General features: G+C 39.6%; 1 protein-coding gene and 1 long non-coding RNA gene across 4 annotated transcripts in view; one reads left to right on the forward strand and one right to left on the reverse strand.

Moving 5' to 3' along the window:
- Window positions 1-21,310, forward strand: part of Erich1 (glutamate-rich 1) — a gene marked incomplete at its 5' end in the record, with an annotated part of 52,793,804 nt that overhangs the window by 27,586,954 nt on the left and 25,185,540 nt on the right.
- Window positions 12,202-21,310, reverse strand: part of LOC148000573 (LINE-1 retrotransposable element ORF1 protein-like) — a 28,160-nt gene continuing 19,051 nt past the window's right edge. The window contains exons 6-7 of one of the 4 annotated variants that reach the window (XR_015639929.1): window positions 14,727-14,825; window positions 12,202-13,843 (exon numbers count right to left, since the gene is read on the reverse strand). This is a non-coding gene — a long non-coding RNA (LINE-1 retrotransposable element ORF1 protein-like). Of the gene's footprint in view, window positions 13,844-14,726; window positions 14,826-18,976; window positions 21,036-21,310 lie in introns of those variants that run through there. The other 3 variants (XR_015639930.1, XR_015639928.1, XR_015639931.1) reach the window with 3 other exon arrangements.

Raw genomic sequence — 21,310 nt, forward strand, 5'->3', positions numbered from 1 at the left:
TTTTGATAGCTGAGTAATATTCCATTGTGTAGATATACCACGTTTTCTGTATCCATTCCTCTGTTGAAGGGCATCTGGGTTCTTTCCAGCTTCTGGCTATTATAAATAAGGCTGCTATGAACATAGTGGAGCACGTGTCTTTTTTATATGTTGGGGCATCTTTTGGGTATATGCCCAAGAGAGGTATAGCTGTATCCTCAGGCAGTTCAATGTCCAATTTTCTGAGGAACCTCCAGACTGATTTCCAGAATGGTTGTACCAGTCTGCAATCCCACCAACAATGGAGGAGTGTTCCTCTTTCTCCACATCCTCACCAGCATCTGCTGGCATCTGAGTTTTTGATCGTAGCCATTCTGACAGGGTTGTTTTGATTTGCATTTCCCTGATGACTAAAAATTTAGGGGTTTGCTATTATATCTAATTGTTGAAAATTCTGGGTCACTTTTTCTAGAACTAAAATTTTTCAATATGTCTGATTGGCGTTTCTTTTATTTATGGAAATGGTTTTGGATGCAGATTAAGGACTGACTCTGTCTCATAACCTTAGTTTTTTTCCTCAGAGCAAGTACTGTATATATGGAGGATCTTTTTACCCACCATTCACTTTACTCTTTGTTTGCTTGCTTGCTTTTTACTTTATTTGTTGTTTATCTGTTTTTCTTCATACTTATTAAGTTCAGCTTTGCTTTTCTTCTTGGCTTGTTTACTTACTTGAGTGTTTGCTTTTGAATTCACATCTATGGGTCCTTTTCTACTTAGCCTTCTGTTATAAGATACTCTTATATTCTACTCTTTGCAAATTTAATTAATATTTTGTATCTTTCTTGACCTTTCTTCATTTGTGGACAATTTTTACTTATTTTCTCTGCTTTCAACTGCTTTATCTGTTGTTCTGGCTGCTATGATCTGGCGTTGCTGTTTTATCTTTCATATTCCTAAGTGGGTTTTTTTGACAGTGCATAATTCTACTTAGAGTGTTTGCAGTACAGTTTTATGAGTGACTTTTAACCAACACAAAAGCTTTCACTGTTACTTCCTGGTTTTTACACTATTATTGCAATTGTTCTCTTTGCTTACTCAGCTCCCAGGTGGAGGGTTCAGCTCAGGAGAACTTCTGTCTGGAGTTCTCTCTGTGGATGACTAGGCCAGCTCAGAACTTCTGTCTGTAGTTCTTTCTGTGGATGACTGGTGGCAGCAGTTATTCAGTAATGGACCAGGTTTTAACAAAATATTTTCAACTTTCTCATTCGGTCTTTCTTGTGACCAGTGGGTCTCATTTGCATGGATCTGACTCTCTGGAGGCAGATGTTTTCTGAAGTTACTTCTTTATGCCCCCTGTCCTGTGCTGCTTCTCTGAACTGTCTCAATCTGGAATCTGCATCTTCTACTCGATGCAAACTTTTTTCTCGACAATTTTCCCCCTGTCATTCATATAGACCATGATATTCTTCTTCTACTGAATTCCCGACTCATCAACCCCATCTCCCAGGTGCAAATCTTACAGATGTGTGCCACCATGCCAGGTTAATTTTTTTTTAGATCCAATTGATAAGATATAATTTTCCACTTAAACATACAAAGTCCAGTACCATCCATCCCTTAAGAACATTGATAACAACCTGTAAATACACAAAGCAGAATCTTTGCATCAGCCTCCATTGTCCTGCCATGGCTCTCTCTCTCCCTCCTGTCTCCCTTCCTTTTCATTCCAGTTTCCTCCTCTTCCTTCAAACTTCTCTCCCACCCATCCTTCCTTCTCCAATGACAGGCCTCCTTCTATCTTGTACCTGCCCCTCACCTGTATTTTACAAATTCAATGAGGAGGTTTTGGTGAAGTCACCTGATTCCTGAGTACATGACTAGGCAGCTGTCCTTGGGGCAGTGGAATTAGCATCAAAATACAGATTACTCCAGGGCAAATCACAACATTTCACCCTTTTTGTCCAGTTGTAAAGCCTTTTCACTTATATATAAATGAGTACAATTATTACCATTCCACAATTTATAAAACATAAAATACACTCAACACCCAGTCCATCATTGTATCAGTTAAACAGAACATTTAGTTATCCATTCCAGCTTAAGAAAGGCTTAAAATATATCTTGGCTTGCTTGTATACTATCTGATAACTATTCAATAAAATATGTATATTCAGAGTTAAATAGCCTGATAGGCTATGAGACTATAATCAGTCTTCAACCCTGCCAGAAATCTGAGAATGACCAAATATCTATACACAAAAGAAGCCTAACACAGCGTCCAAAACTGAGAGGTTGTACAGACAAATCTCCACTATCACAGTCCCCTGTTAGCAACATGTGAGCACAAGTCTTCAGCCTTCTGGCCCAAAATCAACTGACAGACTCTTGAAATGCAGATTTTGAAGGGCTGATCACCCTGTCTTGGCAGAGTTTATCAGTCAACCATTCTGCATAATTTGTCCTTTTCTGGACAGCATAGTCTGCAGATGAAACAGGCAGCTTTGTCTAGTGGCTGCCTAGCCACAAAGTAGAGGTAGAGATGTTCACATTCTTCATTAAATCCACCAAAGGGGAACTGTTAGGGGCAGATATGTCTCAACAAAAGATAAATAACTTTAAATCTCAAATTTTGTGGATTTCTGGCTTTTTTTTTTCGGAGCTGGGACAGAACCCAGGGCCTTGCGCTTGCTAGGCAAGCGCTCTACCACTGAGCTAAATCCCCAACCCCGATTTCTGACGTTTTTGAAAACCATCTACCTATATAAGACAATCTGTACTGTTGTCTTTATATCTTAATAATATCTTGAAAGTACTCTCACAAAGTCAGCCATTTGGCCCTTAACTCACATATGTAATCAACTTAGAAGTTTGTAATGACATCAATAGAAGGACTGGCTCTAAACCTTGAACTTTTAAACTCTTAACAAATAAATTCTATATCAAAGCAAAGATATGATTTTAGTTTAGTTAACAAATGAGATTATGACTGTATAAGTCAATCTAGCTAATTCCTCCCTGTTAAATTATAATCAATTTTAAATTCCTCATAAAAACAACTTTAGAATAAAGTCCCCCAAAGTCCAGGGAATTGGGGTGACAACTCCTCTATAACTTCTTCAAGCTGTACATGGGCATTGAGATATCCTTGGGGGTAGAGGGTAGGAAGAATGAAGCAAATGCTGTAGCTGATGTGTCCTGACTGCACCTAGCTGAAAATCCTTGAGACCAGGAATCCAAGTAGGCACACTCTGTAAAATACAACTCTGAAGACAAAAGTTTAGAATCGAGATATCTTGTTTGATTCTCCTGAATCAATTTTTTAGGCGATCTACCTCTATCAAATCTGATCAGTATGACTCTGTGAGATTTCCAGACCTAATCACACTTTTTAAAAACACAAAGACAAAATCTTTCTCCCAAAATACTGTGTTCCTTAGTCTGTAACCAGAAAAGCTTGTATCTTGCACTCTCTCCCAGAATAATAATATAACCATAAAACTCAAAGTCACGCCCATTATGAAGATTAAACATTTTTTTAAAGTAAGCTAAACAATGAGCCTAATAGGCTTTTGTACTTTGTGATATCAGGAAATGAATCCAAAATTCTTAAGAGAATCTGAACTTCCTGTTGTGGTAAATATCAAAAGTAACCACATACCCTCGCTAGCCGGCATCAACGAGTCACATGACCTTTAGCAGGGTAATTCATAAAACAAACCAATCTTTCTATTAATTCCAATATCAATAAGCAACATATAAAACCAGGATTTTAGCCCAAAATATCTCAATTTGTCAAGCTCTCTACCCGGAGCCACAGATTTTTATTTAACCTTAATAACTTCTATAATATATGTCTGGTGTTACAGACATTTATCACAACTCTCTACTTGGAGTTAGTGACCAATTTTTCCCTAAGTTCCGAACCATAGATGAAAATCCCCAAGTGATTCAGGTAATCACTTTACTCTCCTTAAAACAAACTTAAACACATTCTATCAATTCTAAAACCAATAAGCAATGCCATGTGTTGTTGTAAAAACGTAAAAAATAAAAATAGTATTGTGGTCTTTTACCTTGCTAGGTCCAGCACCTCAGTGCCCCAAGGTATCTGCTAGATATCTTAGTGGAAAGACATCCCAACCTCGCCGCGGTGTCCCAGCGCCTCCAGCCACCACACACTTTCCTACACTCAAACTGTCACATAAAAGAACACACAACACAATAATCTTAGATCCAATTGATAAGATATAATTGCCCACTTAAACATAAAAAGCCTAGTACCATCCATCCCTTAAGAACATTGATAACAACCTATAAATACACAGAGTGGAATCTTTACTTCAGCCTCCATTGTCCTGCCATGCCTCTCTCCAGGTTAATTTTTTAAGACCTTCACTCTGTCTCTAAATGTGTTTTGGGGTCTTAGAGTTCTCTCAGGACTCATTAATTTCTTCTCTTTTATGATTTGAAGTTTGTATTTTCTACTCATTAACTTTTAGGCTAGTATACAAAGTAAAAGGATTCATTCTGGTACTTTTGGCTTTTGCTTACTTTTCTTTCTATGCTTTAAAGATAATCTCAAAAATTAGGTTGAGAATCTTTATTCATCTACTTGACCTGAGTAATTGAAGTTAGGATCAGTAAATAGTCTTGAATTATTTTTACAGTATCTGTCCTCAGTATCACATGATCAGAGTAGAGCTGTATTGCGTGAGCACTCCTTCAAAATGCATCATCACCCAGTTTCCTGATAAGAACAACATCAGACAGATTCCAGTAGAAGACTCTTTTATAATATCCCTTGGCAGTGCCCTCAAACTTCTAAAGTCATAAAAACAAGGAAAGTATTAGAAACTGCCAAAGCCAAGAAGGGCTCAAGAGAAGAAAACTAAATTTAATGTGGCTTCCTAAATGGAATATGGATCATAATAAAAAAATCCATTGATTTTTTTAAAGTTCGAAGAAAGTATAGACTTCAGTTAGTAATGAATGTCAGAAGTTGGTTCACTGTTTATTAATAGGTAATAATTGTAATATTGCAAGATAATAATAGTAGGAACAAGGAACATGAGATTATCATCATTATAATTGTTAAATTTATTTTGCTAAATCTGAACTTTTCATTTAAAAATCTGAATTAAAATAATAACACAAATAGGTAGTCAGAAAAACACCTCTTAATGATTAAAGAAAATATTTATATTTTAAAACTCAAATGCTCATTTTTGAATTATGAAAAGTTTGTTGCCTGAAAAAATCAATCATTGATTCATGGGTAAATTAATTACTAATAATTTCCTGATTATATTCTAGAAAGGTAAACTTAAGGATCAAGACTTCAATAGACATTTACTTTTGGAACTTTTAATTGATTTTATAAATAAAAGAATATTTACTGTTAATATATATATATATATATATATATCCTCAGAAATCACTCTGAGACTATATAGTAACTTAAAAGTTCTAAGTTCAACTATATTATAATGAACAGAAATACCAAATAATATTAACTTGTGTCTAACCTAAAAATCATAATTCTGAATTGTCACTAATTTCGTGACCTACAAAATGTAAATGAAGACCAGAAACTTCTGGTCTGTTTGGAAAGTCATTTTATCAAATGATGTTTTGCTGGGGCACACAGGTGAAAGGATGCTCTACTGGAGCAGACAAGGGAAAGGTTGCTTTCCTGAAGCAGACACAGGTGAGAAGTTATTTTGATATATCAGACACATGAAAGGACACTTGCTGAAGGAGTATAAATCTGACCCCACAGAGAGTGGGAGATGAGCACTGAGCATTGGTTTGTAAGAGCCCTGCCGTCAGTCAGACGACCTTGAGATGTCCCCAAGTAAGACAGCGAGATGCAGATCATTGCGTTGGAGTCAACCCTCAATGAGTCCTTTGAGGCGAGTGACTAGAAGACAACTCTGAATGGCTATTTCAAGCAGCTTTTAAACATTCAAGGGTACATGTTACCTCAGCAAGGTTACAGTTCAAACTTATTGACTAAGCATATAATCCTTTAAATCTATCGACTAGCAAGCATCAGTATCTTCTGAGAAATTTCTACTCAGTGTTCTTGTGGGTGGAAAATGGAACCTGGCCTAGGCATGAACCAAGGTGAGAAGCTAGAACCTGGCCTAGACTTGCCTTGAGGTGCTGGGTGTAAGGCTGGGTAAAGCCCCTAGGGTCCTTCAGGTTTGGTTTGCTCTGCTTTTCATTGACAACACACATATATTGGCTCTTCTTACACATATGTACATTGTTGAGGTCAGCTGTGGTAATGCTGACATTGAGAGAAACTTATCCAAGAACTGCTCTTAGGATGCTATGGCCTCCCCTCAGGTCAGTTGCCAAACTGGGCAATTTTTCAAGATTGAACTACGGCTCCTGGTGTCTGCTTGCTGAAAGGACTGGACTCTGTAGCTGGTTCATTCCTTGTGTCTGCCTGCCTGGAGGACTGATCTGCAGCCGATGAGTCCCATTTGGTGCTTGCTACTAGACTGAACTGCTGCCTAAGAAGATCGAGCTCACCCACAAAGAACTATTGCCAAACAGGTCCACTTCCCCCATATTCTAATAACATTCTTCTTCCACTGCGTCTGCTGGGTGGTGGGCTAGAGGAGAGGTCGAGCCCCTATTAAAAGTAAGTTGCAAGGAATTTATGCCTACAACAACAACTATGTGGTTTTTCCTCTTGAGGTAGCACACTTCTGTATGAGGTACGAAACTGGTATGGCTGCTGGCAGCGCACACCAATGAAAAGGCAGTTGTGTGTAGAAACATACAATCTTCAAGACTATCTGCTATTCTAATTTACTTTATTTTCTTTAAAGTATTAAAAGTGGTGTAGAATTTTGTAAGAGAAAACACAGTAGAAGAGATGACCACAACTTATTACATATTACCTTTGACTCACATAACTCACTTTGCAAACAATCTACATAAATAAGGGGTAGTAGTGGATATATTTACACACTTGCCATTAAATCTGAACTTGTCACTTTGTCTACATAGTAATTTTTACATGTATATTATAAATGAGACAAAGAGAGCTTCTCTCTCTCTCTCTCTCTCTCTCTCTCTCTCTCTCTCTCTCTCTGTGTGTGTGTGTGTGTGTGTGTGTGTGTGTGTGTGTGTGTGTGTGTGTGGTTTCAGGTGGATTTCCTGGTGCTATATTTTTCAGTTCTAGCACAGGTTGAACAACTGATTTACATGAGGGTTTTCTACATTCTTTTTTAAACAGAATGAACAGAATTCTTTTTTATTTATTTTTTTTATTAACTTGAGTATTTCGTATATACATTTCAAGCGTTATTCCCTTTCCGAGTTTCCGGGCAAACATCCCCCTCCCCCCTCCCCTTCCTTATGGGTGTTCCCCTCCAAACCCTCCCCCCATTGCCGCCCTCCCCCCCATAGTCTAGTTCACTGGGGGTTCAGTCTTAGCAGGACCCAGGGCTTCCCCTTCCACTGGTGCTCTTACTAGGATATTAATTGCTACCTATGAGGTCAGAGTCCAGGGTCATTCCATGTATAGTCTTTAGTTAGTGGCTTAGTCCCTGGAAGCTCTGGTTGCTTGACATTGTTGTACTTTTGGGGTCTCGAACCCCTTCAAGCTCTTCCAGTTCTTTCTCTGATTCCTTCAACGGGGGACCTATTCTCAGTTCAGTGGTTTGCTGCTGGCATTCGCCTCTGTATTTGCTGTATTCTGGCTGTGTCTCTCAGGAGCGATCTACATCCGGCTCCTGTCGGTCTGCACTTCTTTGCTTCATCCATCTTGTCTAATTGGGTGGCTGTATATGTATGGGCCACATGTGGGGCAGGCTCTGAATGGGTGTTCCTTCAGTCTCTGTTTTAGTCTTTGCCTCTCCCTTCCCTGAAAAGGGTATTCTTTTTCCTCATTTAAAGAAGGAGTGAAGCATTCACATTTTGATCATCCGTCTTGAGTTTCGTTTGTTCTAGGGATCTAGGGTAATTCAAGCGTTTGGGCTAATAGCCACTTATCAATGAGTGCATACCATGTATGTCTTTCTGTGATTGGGTTAGCTCACTCAGGATGATATTTTCCAGTTCCAACCATTTGCCTACGAATTTCATAAACTCGTTGTTTTTGATAGCTGAGTAATATTCCATTGTGTAGATGTACCACATTTTCTGTATCCATTCCTCTGTTGAAGGGCATCTGGGTTCTTTCCAGCTTCTGGCTATTATAAATAATGCTGCGATGAACATAGTGGAGCACATGTCTCTTTTGTATGTTGAGGAATCTTTTGGGTATATGCCCAAGAGAGGTATAGCTGGATCCTCAGGCAGTTCAATGTCCAATTTTCTGAGGAACCTCCAGACTGATTTCCAGAATGGTTTTACCAGTCTGCAATCCCACCAACAATGGAGGAGTGATCCTCTTTCTCCACATCCTCGCCAGCATCTGCTGTCACCTGAGTTTTTGATCTTAGCCATTCTCACTGGTGTGAGGTGAAATCTCAGGGTTCTTTTGATTTGCATTTCCCTTATGACTAAAGATGTTGAACATTTCTTTAGGTGTTTCTCAGCCATTCGGCATTCCTCAGCTGTGAATTCTTTGTTTAGCTCTGAACCCCATTTTTTAATAGGGTTATTTGACTCCCTGCGGTCTAACTTCTTGAGTTCTTTGTATATTTTGGATATAAGGCCTCTATCTGTTGTAGGATTGGTAAAGATCTTTTCCCAATCTGTTGGTTGCCGTTTTGTCCTAACCACAGTGTCCTTTGCCTTACAGAAGCTTTGCAGTTTTATGAGATCCCATTTGTCGATTCTTGATCTTAGAGCATAAGCCATTGGTGTTTTGTTCAGGAAATTTTTTCCAGTGCCCATGTGTTCCAGATGCTTCCCTAGTTTTTCTTCTATTAGTTTGAGTGTGTCTGGTTTGATGTGGAGGTCCTTGATCCACTTGGACTTAAGCTTTGTACACGGTGATAAGGATGGATCGATCTGCATTCTTCTACATGTTGCCCTCCAGTTGAACCAGCACCATTTGCTGAAAATGCTATCTTTTTTCCATTGGATGGTTTTGGCTCCTTTGTCAAAAATCAAGTGACCAGAGGTGTGTGGGTTCATTTCTGGGTCTTCAATTCTATTCCATTGGTCTATCTGTCTGTCTCTGTACCAATACCATGCAGTTTTTATCACTATTGCTCTGTAATACTGCTTGAGTTCAGGGATAGTGATTCCCCCTGAAGTCCTTTTATTGTTGAGGATAGCTTTAGCTATCCTGGGTTTTTTGTTATTCCAGATGAATTTGCAAATTGTTCTGTCTAACTCTTTGAAAAATTGGATTGGTATTTTGATGGGGATTGCATTGAATCTGTAGATTGCTTTTGGTAAAATGGCCATTTTTACTATATTAATCCTGCCAATCCATGAGCATGGGAGATCTTTCCATCTTCTGAGGTCTTCTTCAATTTCTTTCCTCAGTGTCTTGAAGTTCTTATTGTACAGATCTTTTACTTGCTTGGTTAAAGTCACACCGAGGTACTTTATATTATTTGGGTCTATTATGAAGGGTGTCGCTTCCCTAATTTCTTTCTCGGCTTGTTTCTCTCTTGTATAGAGGAAGGCAACTGATTTATTTGAGTTAATTTTATACCCAGCCACTTTGCTGAAGTTGTTTATCAGCTTTAGTAGTTCTCTGGTGGAACTTTTGGGATCACTTGAATATACTATCATATCATCTGCAAATAGTGATATTTTGACTTCTTTTTTTTCCAATCTGTATCCCCTTGATTTCCTTTTGTTCTCTGATTTCTCTGGCTAGAACTTCAAGAACTATATTGAATAAGTAGGGAGAGAGTGGGCAGCCTTGTCTAGTCCCTGATTTTAGTGGGATCGCTTCAAGTTTCTCTCCATTTAGTTTAATGTTAGCAACTGGTTTGCTGTATATGGCTTTTACTATGTTTAGGTATGGGCCTTGAATTCCTATTCTTTCCAGGACTTTTATCATGAAGGGGTGTTGAATTTTGTCAAATGCTTTCTCACCATCTAATGAAATGATCATGTGGTTCTGTTCTTTCAGTTTGTTTATCTAATGGATCACGTCTGATGGTTTTCTGTATATTAAACCATCCCTGCATGCCTGGGATGAAGCCTACTTGATCATGGTGGATGATTGTTTTGATGTGCTCTTGTATTCGGTTTGCCAGAATTTTATTGAGTATTTTTGCGTCGATATTCATAAGGGAAATTGGTCTGAAGTTCTCTTTCTTTGTTGTGTCTTTGTGTGGTTTAGGTATAAGAGTAATTGTGGCTTCGTAGAAGGAATTCGGTAGGGCTCCATCTGTTTCAATTTTGTGGAATAGTTTGGATAATATTGGTATGAGGTCTTCTATGAAGGTTTGATAGAATTCTGCACTGAACCCATCTGGACCTGGGCTCTTTTTGGTTGGGAGACCTTTAATGACTGCTTCTATTTCCTTAGGAGTTATGGGGTTGTTTAACTGGTTTATCTGTTCTTGATTTAACTTCGGTACCTGGTATCTGTCTAGGAAATTGTCCATTTCCTGAAGATTTTCAAGTTTTGTTGAATATAGGTTTTTATAGTAAGATCTGATGATTTTTTGAATTTCCTCTGAATCTGTAGTTATGTCTCCCTTTTCATTTCTGATTTTGTTAATTTGGATGCACTCTCTGTGTCCTCTCGTTAGTCTGGCTAAGGGTTTATCTATCTTGTTGATTTTCTCAAAGAACCAACTTTTGGTTTTGTTGATTCTTTCTATGGTCCTTTTTGTTTCTACTTGGTTGATTTCAGCTCTGAGTTTGATTATTTCCTGCCTTCTACTCCTCCTGGGTCTATTTGCTTCTTTTTGTTCTAGAGCTTTTAGGTGTGCTGTCAAGCTGCTGACATATGCTCTTTCCTGTTTCTTTCTGCAGGCACTCAGCGCTATGAGTTTTCCTCTTAGCACAGCTTTCATTGTGTCCCATAAGTTTGAGTATGTTGTATCTTCATTTTCATTAAATTCTAAAAAGTTTTTAATTTCTTTCTTTATTTCTTCCTTGACCAGGTTATCATTGAGTAGAGCATTGTTCAATTTCCACGTATATGTGGGCATTATTCCCTTATTGTTATTGAAGACCAGTTTTAGGCCGTGGTGGTCTGATAGCACGCATGGGATTATTTCTATCTTTCTGTACCTGTTGAGGCCCGTTTTTTGACCAATTATATGGTCAATTTTGGAGAAAGTACCATGAGGAGCTGAGAAGAAGGTATATCCTTTTGCTTTAGGATAGAATGTTCTATAAATATCCGTTAAGTCCATTTGGCTCATGACTTCTCTTAGTCTGTCTACATCACTGTTTAATTTCTGTTTCCATGATCTGTCCATTGATGAGAGTGGGGTGTTGAAATCTCCCACTATTATTGTGTGAGGTGCAATGTGTGTTTTGAGCTTTAGTAAGGTTTCTTTTACGTATGTAGGTGCCCTTGTATTTGGGGCATAGATATTTAGGATTGAGAGTTCATCTTGGTTGATTTTTCCTTTGATGAATATGAAGTGTCCTTCCTTATCTTTTTTGATGACTTTTAGTTGGAAATTGATTTTATTTGATATTAGAATGGCTACTCCAGCTTGCTTCTTCTGACCATTTGCTTGGAAAGTTGTTTCCCAGCCTTTCACTCTGAGGTAGTGTCTGTCTTTGTCTCTGAGGTGTGTTTCCTGTAGGCAGCAGAATGCAGGGTCCTCGTTGCGTATACAGTTTGTTAATCTATGTCTTTTTATTGGGGAGTTGAGGCCATTGATATTGAGAGATATTAAGGAATAGTGATTATTGCTTCCCGTTATATTCATATTTGGATGTGAGGTTATGTTTGTGTGCTTTCATTCTCTTTGTTTTGTTGCCAAGACGATTAGTTTCTTGCTTCTTCTAGGGTATAGCTTGCCTCCTTATGTTGGGCTTTACCATTTATTATTCTTTGTAGTGCTGGATTTGTAGAAAGATATTGTGTATATTTGGTTTTGTCATGGAATATCTTGGTTTCTCCATCAATGTTAATTGAGAGTTTTGCTGGATACAGTAATCTGGGCTGGCATTTGTGTTCTCTTAGGGTCTGTATAACATCAGTCCAGGATCTTCTGGCCTTCATAGTTTCTGGCGAGAAGTCTGGTGTGATTCTGATAGGTCTCCCTTTATATGTTACTTGACCTTTTTCCCTTACTGCTTTTAATATTCTTTCTTTATTTTGTGCGTTTGGTGTTTTGACAATTATGTGACGGGAGGTGTTTCTTTTCTGGTCCAATCTATTTGGAGTTCTGTAGGCTTCTTGTATGTCTATGGGTATCTCTTTTTTTAGGTTAGGGAAGTTTTCTTCTATGATTTTGTTGAAGATATTTACTGGTCCTTTGAGCTGGGAGTCTTCACTCTCTTCTATACCTATTATCCTTAGGTTTGATCTTCTCATTGAGTCCTGGATTTCCTGTATGTTTTGGACCAGTAGCTTTTTCCGCTTTACATTATCTTTGACAGTTGAGTCAATGATTTCTATGGAATCTTCTGCTCCTGAGATTCTCTCTTCCATCTCTTGTATTCTGTTGGTGAAGCTTGTATCTACAGCTCCTTGTCTCTTCTTTTGGTTTTCTATATCCAGGGTTGTTTCCATGTGTTCTTTCTTGATTGCTTCTATTTCCATTTTTAATTCCTTCAACTGTTTGATTGTGTTTTCCTGGAATTCTTTCAGGGATTTTTGTGTCTCCTCTCTATGGGCTTCTACTTGTTTATTTATGTTTTCCTGGAATTCTTTCAGGGATTTTTGTGTCTCCTCTCTATGGGCTTCTACTTGTTTATTTATGTTTTCCTGGAATTCTTCCAGGCATTTTTGCGATTCCTCTCTGTAGGCTTCTACTTGTTCTCTAAGGGAGTTCTTCATGTCTTTCTTGAAGTCCTCCAGCATCATGATCAAAAATGATTTTGAAACTAGATCTTGCTTTTCTGGTGTGTTTGGATATTCCATGTTTGTTTTGATGGGAGAATTGGGCTCCGATGGTGCCATGTAGTCTTGGTTTCTGTTGCTTGGGTTCCTGCGCTTGCCTCTCGCCATCAGATTATCTCTAGTGTTACTTTGTTCTGCTATTTCTGACAGTGGCTAGACTGTCCTATAAGCCTGTGTGTCAGGAGTGCTGTAGACCTGTTTTCCTCTCTTTCAGTCAGTTATGGGGACATAGTGTTCTGCTTTCGGGCGTGTAGTTTTTCCTCTCTACAGGTCTTCAGCTGTTCCTGTGGGCCTGTGTCTTGAGTTCACCAGGCAGCTTTCTTGCAGCAGAAAAGTTGGTCTTACCTGTGGTCCCGAGGCTCAAGTTCGCTCGTGGGGTGCTGCCCACGGGCTCTCTGCAGCGGCAGCAACCAGAAAGACCTGTGCTGCCCCTTCCGGGAGCTTCAGTGCACCAGGGTTCCAGATGGCCTTTGGTGTTTTCCTCTGGCGTCCGAGATGTATGTACAGAGAGCAGTCTCTTCTGGTTTCCCAGGCTTGTCTGCCTCTCTGAAGGTTTAGCTCTCCCTCCCACGGGATTTGGGTGCAGAGAACTGTTTATCCGGTCTATTTCCTTCAGGTTCCAGCGGTGTCTCAGGCAGGGGTCCTGCCGCTCCTGGGCCCTCCCCCACGGGAGCCCAGAGGCCTTATACAGTTTCCTCTTGGGCCAGGGATGTGGGCAGGGGTGAGCAGTGTTGGTGATCTCTTCCGCTCTGCAGCCTCAGGAGTGCCCACCTGACCAGGCGGTTGGGTCTCTCTCTCACGGGGTCTCCAGAATTCTTTTTTAAAACAGGAAGAACCTCTGGATCTCATTTCTAGACTTCGAATCTGAGTGAGGGTAAACCTCGGTAAGGTTAAAATCTGCATTAAATGTAAAGATAAGCACTTCATATTGAAATGTGTTTTTCTAATTATTTATGGAAATAAGGTTAAGTACAACAAAGAAACAATTCCTTGTATGACATATCTGACATATCTCGATGCATATATCCTTGCTATTTAATGGAATGGGCCTTTTTCTTTCCATTTGGCAATAAAATTACAGTTCTATAAATGATTTTTAATATGGGCTTTCGACTAATATTTTAAATAGTTATTGAGATAAGTTCTCTCTATTCAATCATTTTAGAAGCAGTGACTCCTTTTACATATATTTTATAAAGCATTTCCATTATCTTTTGTAGAAAGTTCTTCCAGAAAAGTGGATGGAGTGGGTGAGATAACTCAGTAGGTGAGACTGCTTGCTTCTAAGCCTGAAGAGCAGAGTTCAATCCAAGTGACCCACATAGTACAAGAATACCAGTTCCCACAGGCTGTTCTCTGGTCTCTGCCTTGATACCATGCACATACCCCTATGTATACATATACCCTAAAATCTTAACTTGACATTATTCAGTAAAACACAATATTTTTAAAGGATTAGAAATTAAGCAGAGGAAGGTACCCATTTGAGAGTGTTCTAATCAATGTTCTAATAACCACATCTGCTAACCATCCTGACTGAAATCATGTTCAAGATGGACACACAATGTCATAATCAACTTAAACTGAAATTGAAGAAGAGTCAAATTAGAAAATAAAAGAACACATACCAATAAGTCTAAGGCAGATATGTGTTTAGATTCTATTTATGTCACCAAACTGAGAACCAGCAAACATTAAAGAAAATGTCATCAGTGGCCATTTGTAGCTTTCACTTCTGTAGGAAAGCCCGTTGATCTTTTTTGGTTTAGTATTGACATACCTTATGAATTCCAATGATATGGACCATCTGCTCCACATGATAAAATGGAAGTGATGATTTACTGCTGTGCCTTTAACATATGAAAACAAAAGTTCAGATCTGCATCAGAGAGCAAAACCAAATTAATTAAACACAAAAAAAAGAGAAAAAGAAAAAGAAAAAAAAAAAACCACGAACTTTCCTCCAAAGTAATGAAGAAGAGGTGTGTCTTAACTGAGAGTAATTCAAGTCAAATTTAAGTCAGAATGATGGGGAATTGTAATTGTAAAATTAATTTTTAAGGTAAAAGTTCAAATGAGCTTCTTTAAAATTAATGTATTTTTCTATCTGTGACTTAATCTTCCATTACATTTGGGTATGAATAAGCAAATAGAAATCTTTTTTAGAGCTAGGCTGTGTTAGTTCATGTCAATAACCCCAGCACTCATACAAAAGGAACTACAAAGGGAGACCCCATTTCAAAATGACATCCTATTTGAAAAACACTAAATATTCTGGAAAGATAGGAGACTGTTGAGAGACTCCTAGGAGCTATGTTTTCAAAGGTCACAGAATGACTACTTAGCTCCCTGGCTAGTATCACTAACATAGGAGGTTCTGGAAAGTTCAGGAGGTGAGGCCTATTGGAATGACATAGGTCACTGGGAATGTATCCTGGAGGGTTAGATCTTTTCCCGTCCCCATTAACTTTGTCTTTTTATGTCCAGTATAGAACTAGTAATCTCTGCCACACACTCCTGATGTCATGGTGTTCTCCTAAACAAATGCCCAGAATCATTGTACTATGTGTGCTCTAGGCACTGAAACCACGAGTCAAATTATGTCCTCCCCCCCCCCCTTGGGTAATTTATCTTGGTGTTTTGTCCCAACAATAAATCTGACATGATGCAGGTATTTTATTTTAAAATTGGAGGAAAGAAAAGAGAAATAGAAGGTGAGAAGAGAAAGTTTGGAAAAAGAAGAAAAGGGAAAGGAAGGGAAGGGGAAGGAGAGGAGAGAAAGACAGAGGGGGGAGAGAGATCAAGAGCAAGAGTAAGAGCGACAAAGAGAGAGAGAGAGAGAGAGAGAGAGAGAGAGAGAGAGAGAGAGAGAACACTTAATTCATGTAAAGGCAGAAATGGCTTTATCTGAACAACTAATCATGACTTGGGTTTCTTTACATGTTTTTCTAATAAGACCAACTCATGAGCTACATAAATGCCTGGAATCTTGTAGCTTTGGGATGTCCAAGAGCTAGATAAAGTAAACACAGTTTTGCTCTGTTCTTAGTACATTCAGCTTGAACATAAAGGTGAATGGTTTGTATGGTGCTGACATCATAAGTGCAGCCTCCATAGTCTCCTCTGAACAATCACGTGCGAGGCAGACCAATCATCCCAGACTCTCAAAGTGTTGGATGCTTTCTTCTGAAGAAGGAGATGAAAGTGGTAATGTCAGTAGGTTATCTGCTTTGTGATGGTTTTACCAGATGGATGGAAACGTCAAATCTTGTTGTTTCTAAGGAATGGGACTGTTTCAGCTAAAGGATTAAATTCACAGTAGTTCTCGAAGGTCAGTGTTCATGGGGTTCTGGATTGTTTGTTGGTTTTTCCCTAAACTTCAAATCCTTACTTTACAGTGTTTTGGATCTGGATTAAATCAATAGGCTAATGTATAGATCTAAAGTATAAGGGTTATGGAACATATAGCAAATGTTTGTAAATACTTGTTGAATATGAATGTTTGGCTTCCACAGTAACTGTACTCACTATACACCAAAACCAGTATAAAGAAGCACGTTTTATATTTCCTTTTTGGAATTTCCTTTTTTTATTATTAATTTTTTTATTAACTTAAGAATTTCTTATTTACATTTCGAGTGCTATTCCCTTTCCCGGGTCCAAGCCAACATCCCCCTAACCCCTCCATTTCCCTTCTTTATGGGTGTTCCCCTCCCCATCCTCCCCCCATTGCCGCCCTCCCTCCAACAGTCTAGTTCACTGGGGGTTCAGTCTTAGCAGGACCCAGGGCTTCCCCTTCCACTGGTGCTCTTACTAGGACATTCACTGCTACCTATGAGGTCAGTGTCCAGGGTCAGTCCATGTATAGTCTTTAGTTAGTGGCTTAGTCCCTGGAAGCTCTGGTTGCTTGGCATTGTTGTACATATGGGGTCTTGAGCCCCCTCAAGCTCTTCCAGTTCTTTCTCTGATTCCTTCAACGGGGATCCTATTCTCAGTTCAGTGGTTTGCTTCTGGCATTCGCCTCTGTATTTGCTGTATTCTGGCTGTGTCTCTCAGGAGAGATCTACATCCGGCTTCTGTCAGCCTGCACTTCTTTGCTTCATCCATCTTGTCTAATTGGGTGGCTGTATATGTATGGGCCACATGTGGGGCAGGCTCTGAATGGCTGTTCCTTCTGTGACTGTTTTAATCTTTGCCTCTCTATTCCCTGCCAAGGATATTCTTGTTCCCCTTTTAAAGAAGGAGTGAAGCACTTACATTCTGATCATCCATCTTGAGTTTCATTTGTTCTATGCATCTAGGGTAATTCAAACATTTGGGCTAATAGCCACTTATCAACGAGTGCATACCATGTGTGTTTTTCTGTGATTGGGTTACCTCACTCAGGATGATATTTTCCAGTTCCAACCATTTGCCTATGAATTTCATGAAGGCATTGTTTTTGATAGCTGAGTAATATTCCATTGTGTAGATGTACCACATTTTCTGTATCCATTCCTCTGTTGAAGGGCATCTGGGTTCTTTCCAGCTTCTGGCTATTATAAATAAGGCTGCGATGAACATAGTGGAGCACGTGTCCTTTTTATATGTTGGGGCATCTTTTGGGTATATGCCCAAGAGAGGTATAGCTGGATCCTCAGGCAGTTCAATGTCCAATTTTCTGAGGAACCTCCAGACTGATTTCCAGAATGGTTTTACCAGTCTGCAATCCCACCAACAATGGAGGAGTGTTCCTCTTTCTCCACATCCTTGCCAGGATTTGCTGTCACCTGAGTTTTTGATCTTAGCCATTCTCACTGGTGTGAGGTGAAATCTCAGGGTTGTTTTGATTTGCATTTCCCTTATGGCTAAAGATGTTGAACATTTCTTTAGGTGTTTCTCAGACATTCGGCATTCCTCAGCTGTGAATTCTTTGTTTAGTTCTGAACCCCATTTTTTAATAGGGTTATTTGTCTCCCTGCAGTCTAACTTCTTGAGTTCTTTGTATATTTTGGATATAAGGCCTCTATCTGTTGTAGGATTGGTAAAGATCTTTTCCCAATCTGTTGGTCGCCGTTTTGTCCTACCCACAGTGTCCTTTGCCTTACAGAAGCTTTGCAGTTTTATGAGATCCCATTTGTCGATTCTTGATCTTAGAGCATAAGCCACTGGTGTTTTTTACAGGAAATTTTTTCCAGTGCCCATGTGTTCCAGATGCTGCCGTAGTTTTTCTTCTATTAGTTGGAGTGTATCTGGTTTGATGTGGAGGTCCTTGATCCACTTGGACTTAAGCTTTGCACAGGGTGATAAGCATGGATCAATCTGCATTCTTCTACATGTTGCCCTCCAGTTGAACCAGCACCATTTGCTGAAAATGCTATCTTTTTTCCATTGGATGGTTTTGGCTCCTTTGTCAAAAATCAAGTGCCCATAGGTGTGTGAGTTCATTTCTGGGTCTTCAATTCTGAGGAGCTGAGAAGAATGTATATCCTTTTGCTTTAGGAAAGAATGTTGTATAAATATCTGTTAAGTCCATTTGGTTCATGACTTCTCTTCGTCTGTCTACATCTCTGTTTAATTTCTGTTTCCATAATCTGTCCATTTGATGAGAGGGGGTGTTGAAATAGATATTTAGGACTGAGAGTTCATCTTGGTGGATTTTTCCTTTGATGAATATGAAGTGTCCTTCCTTATCTTTTTTGATAACTTTGAGTTGAAAATTAATTTTATTTGATATTAGAATGGCTACTCCAGCTTGCTTCTTCCGACCATTTGCTTGGAAAGTTGTTTTCCAGCCTTTCACTCTGAGGTAGTGTCTGTCTTTTCTCTGAGGTGTGTTTCCTGTAGGCAGCAGAATGCAGGGTCTTCATTGCATATCCAGTTTGTTAATCTAATTCTTTTTATTGGGGAGTTGAGACCATTGATGTTGAGAGATATTAAGGAATAGCGATTATTGCTTCCTGTTATATTCATATTTGGATATGAGGTTATGTTTGTGTGCTTTTCTTCTCTTTGTTTTGTTGCCAAGACGATTAGTTTCTTGCTTTTTCTAGGGTGTAGTTTGCCTCCTTATGTTGGGCTTTACCAGTTATTATCCTTTGTAGTGCTGGATTTGTAGAAAGTTATTGTGTAAATTTGGTTTTGTCATGGAATATCTTGGTTTCTCCATCTATGTTAATTGAGAGTTTTGCAGGATACAGTAACCTGGGCTGGCATTTGTGTTCTCTTAGGGTCTGTATGACATCTGTCCAGGATCTTCTGGCTTTCATAGTCTCTGGCGAAAAGTCCGGTGTGATTCTGATAGGTCTGCCTTTATATGTTACTTGACCTTTCTCCCTTACTGCGTCTAATATTCTTTCTTTATTTTGTGCATTTGGTGTTTTGACTATTATGTGACGGGAGGTGTTTCTTTTCTGGTCTAATCTATTTGGAGTTCTGTAGGCTTCTTGTATGCTTATGGGTATCTCTTTCTTTAGGTTAGGGAAGTTTTCTTCTATGGTTTTGTTGAAGATATTTACTGGTCCTTTGAGCTGGGAGTCTTCACTCTCTTCTATACCTATTATCCTTAGGTTTGATCTTCTCATTGAGTCTTGGATTTTCTTTATGTTTTGGACCAGTAGCTTTTTCCGCTTTACATTATCTTTGACAGTTGAGTCGATGATTTCTATGGAATCTTCTGCTCCTGAGATTCTCTCTTCTATCTCTTGTATTCTGTTGGTGAAGCTTGTATCTACGGCTCCTTGTCTCTTCTTTTGGTTTTCTGTATCCAGGGTTGTTTCCATGTGTTCTTTCTTGATTGCTTCTATTTCCATTTTTAATTCCTTCAACTGTTTGATTGTGTTTTCCTGGAATTCTTTCAGGGATTTTTGTGTCTCCTCTCTATGGGTTTCTACTTGTTTATTTATGTTTTTCTGGAATTCTTTCAGGCATTTTTGCGATTCCTCTCTGTAGGCTTCTACTTGTTCTCTAAGGGAGTTAGATCAGCATCATGATCAAATATGATTTTGAATCTAGATCTTGCTTTTCTGGTGTGTTTGGATATTCCGTGTTTGCTTTGGTGGGAGAATTGGGCTCCAATGATGCTATGTAGTCCTGGTTTCTGTTGCTTGGGTTCCTGTGCTTGCCTCTCACCATCAGATTATCTCTAGTGTTATTTTGTTCTGCTATTTCTGACAGTGGCTAGACTGTCCTATAAGCCTGTGTGTCAGGAGTGCTGTAGACCTGTTTTCCTGTTTTCTTTCAGCTAGTTATGGGAACAGAGTGTTCTGCTTTCAAGCATGTAGTTTTTCCTATCTACAGGTCTTCAGCTGTTCCTGTGGGCCTGTGCCCTGAGTTTTCCAGGCAGGTCGCTTGGAGCAGAAAAGTTGGTCTTACCTGTGGTCCCGAGGCTCATGTTTGCTCGTGGGTTGTTGCTTATGAGCTCTACCCGGGGTTAGCAACCAGAAGGACCTGTGCTGTCCTTTCCGGGAACCCCTGTGCACCAGAGTCCCAGATGGCATTTGGTGTTTTCCTCTGGAGTCAGAGATGTGGGCAGAGTGTAGTCTCTTCTGATTTCCCAGGCGTGTCTGCCTCTCTGAAGGTTTAGCTCTCCCTCCCATGGGATTTGGGTGCAGAGAACTGTTTATCTGGTCAGTCCCTTCAGGTTCAGGCGGTGTCTCAGAAGCAGCCGACCTGCTGCTCCTGTGCCCTTATCTATGGGAACCCTGAGGCCGTATACAGTTTCCTCTTGGGCCAGGGATGTGGGCAGGGGTGGGCAGTGTTGGTGGTCTCTTCTGCTCTGCAGTCTCAGGAGTGCCCACCTGTCCAGGCGGTGAGCTCTCTCTCCCATGGGGTTTGGAGCAGTGAGCTGGAGGCAGGGAGCGCAAGATTGGGATTCCTGCTAAAAACCGGAAGTGTCCAGTCCTAGAGGAATTTTGCCTCTGAGTGTCCCGAGGCCACCAGTCAGGTCGCTTGCAGCAGAAAAGGTGGTCTTACATGTGGTCCGGAGGCTCAAGTTTGCTCGTGGGATGTTGCTTATGTGCTCTCTGCGGGGGCAGCCACCAGGAGGACCTGCGCCATCCTTTCCGGGAACCCCCGTGCACCAGAGTCCCAGATGGCGTTTGGTGTTTTCCTTTGGAGTCAGAAATGTGAGCAGAGAAGAAGCGTGTTTCTTATTTATGTAGATTAGCAGTTTTTATAGAAAAAAAGAGCCTTTAGTTCTTTAAAATGTAAAGGCAAAGAAAGATGGCTTTAAGGGGAACATTAACTTAACTGTTGTTCTTGCTACTATTGATATTATTGTTTGGAACAGCTTAATTACAGCTACAATTCAAAACTGAGAAATTAAGTTACCATTTTGTCAGCAGTCATAATCAATGTTACCTGTCTTTCTGAGAAGTACCAGTT

The sequence above is a fragment of the Rattus norvegicus genome, chromosome 16, assembly GCF_021556685.1.
Source record: "Rattus norvegicus strain SHRSP/BbbUtx chromosome 16, alternate assembly SHRSP_T2T, whole genome shotgun sequence".
Lineage (NCBI taxonomy): Eukaryota > Metazoa > Chordata > Mammalia > Rodentia > Muridae > Rattus > Rattus norvegicus.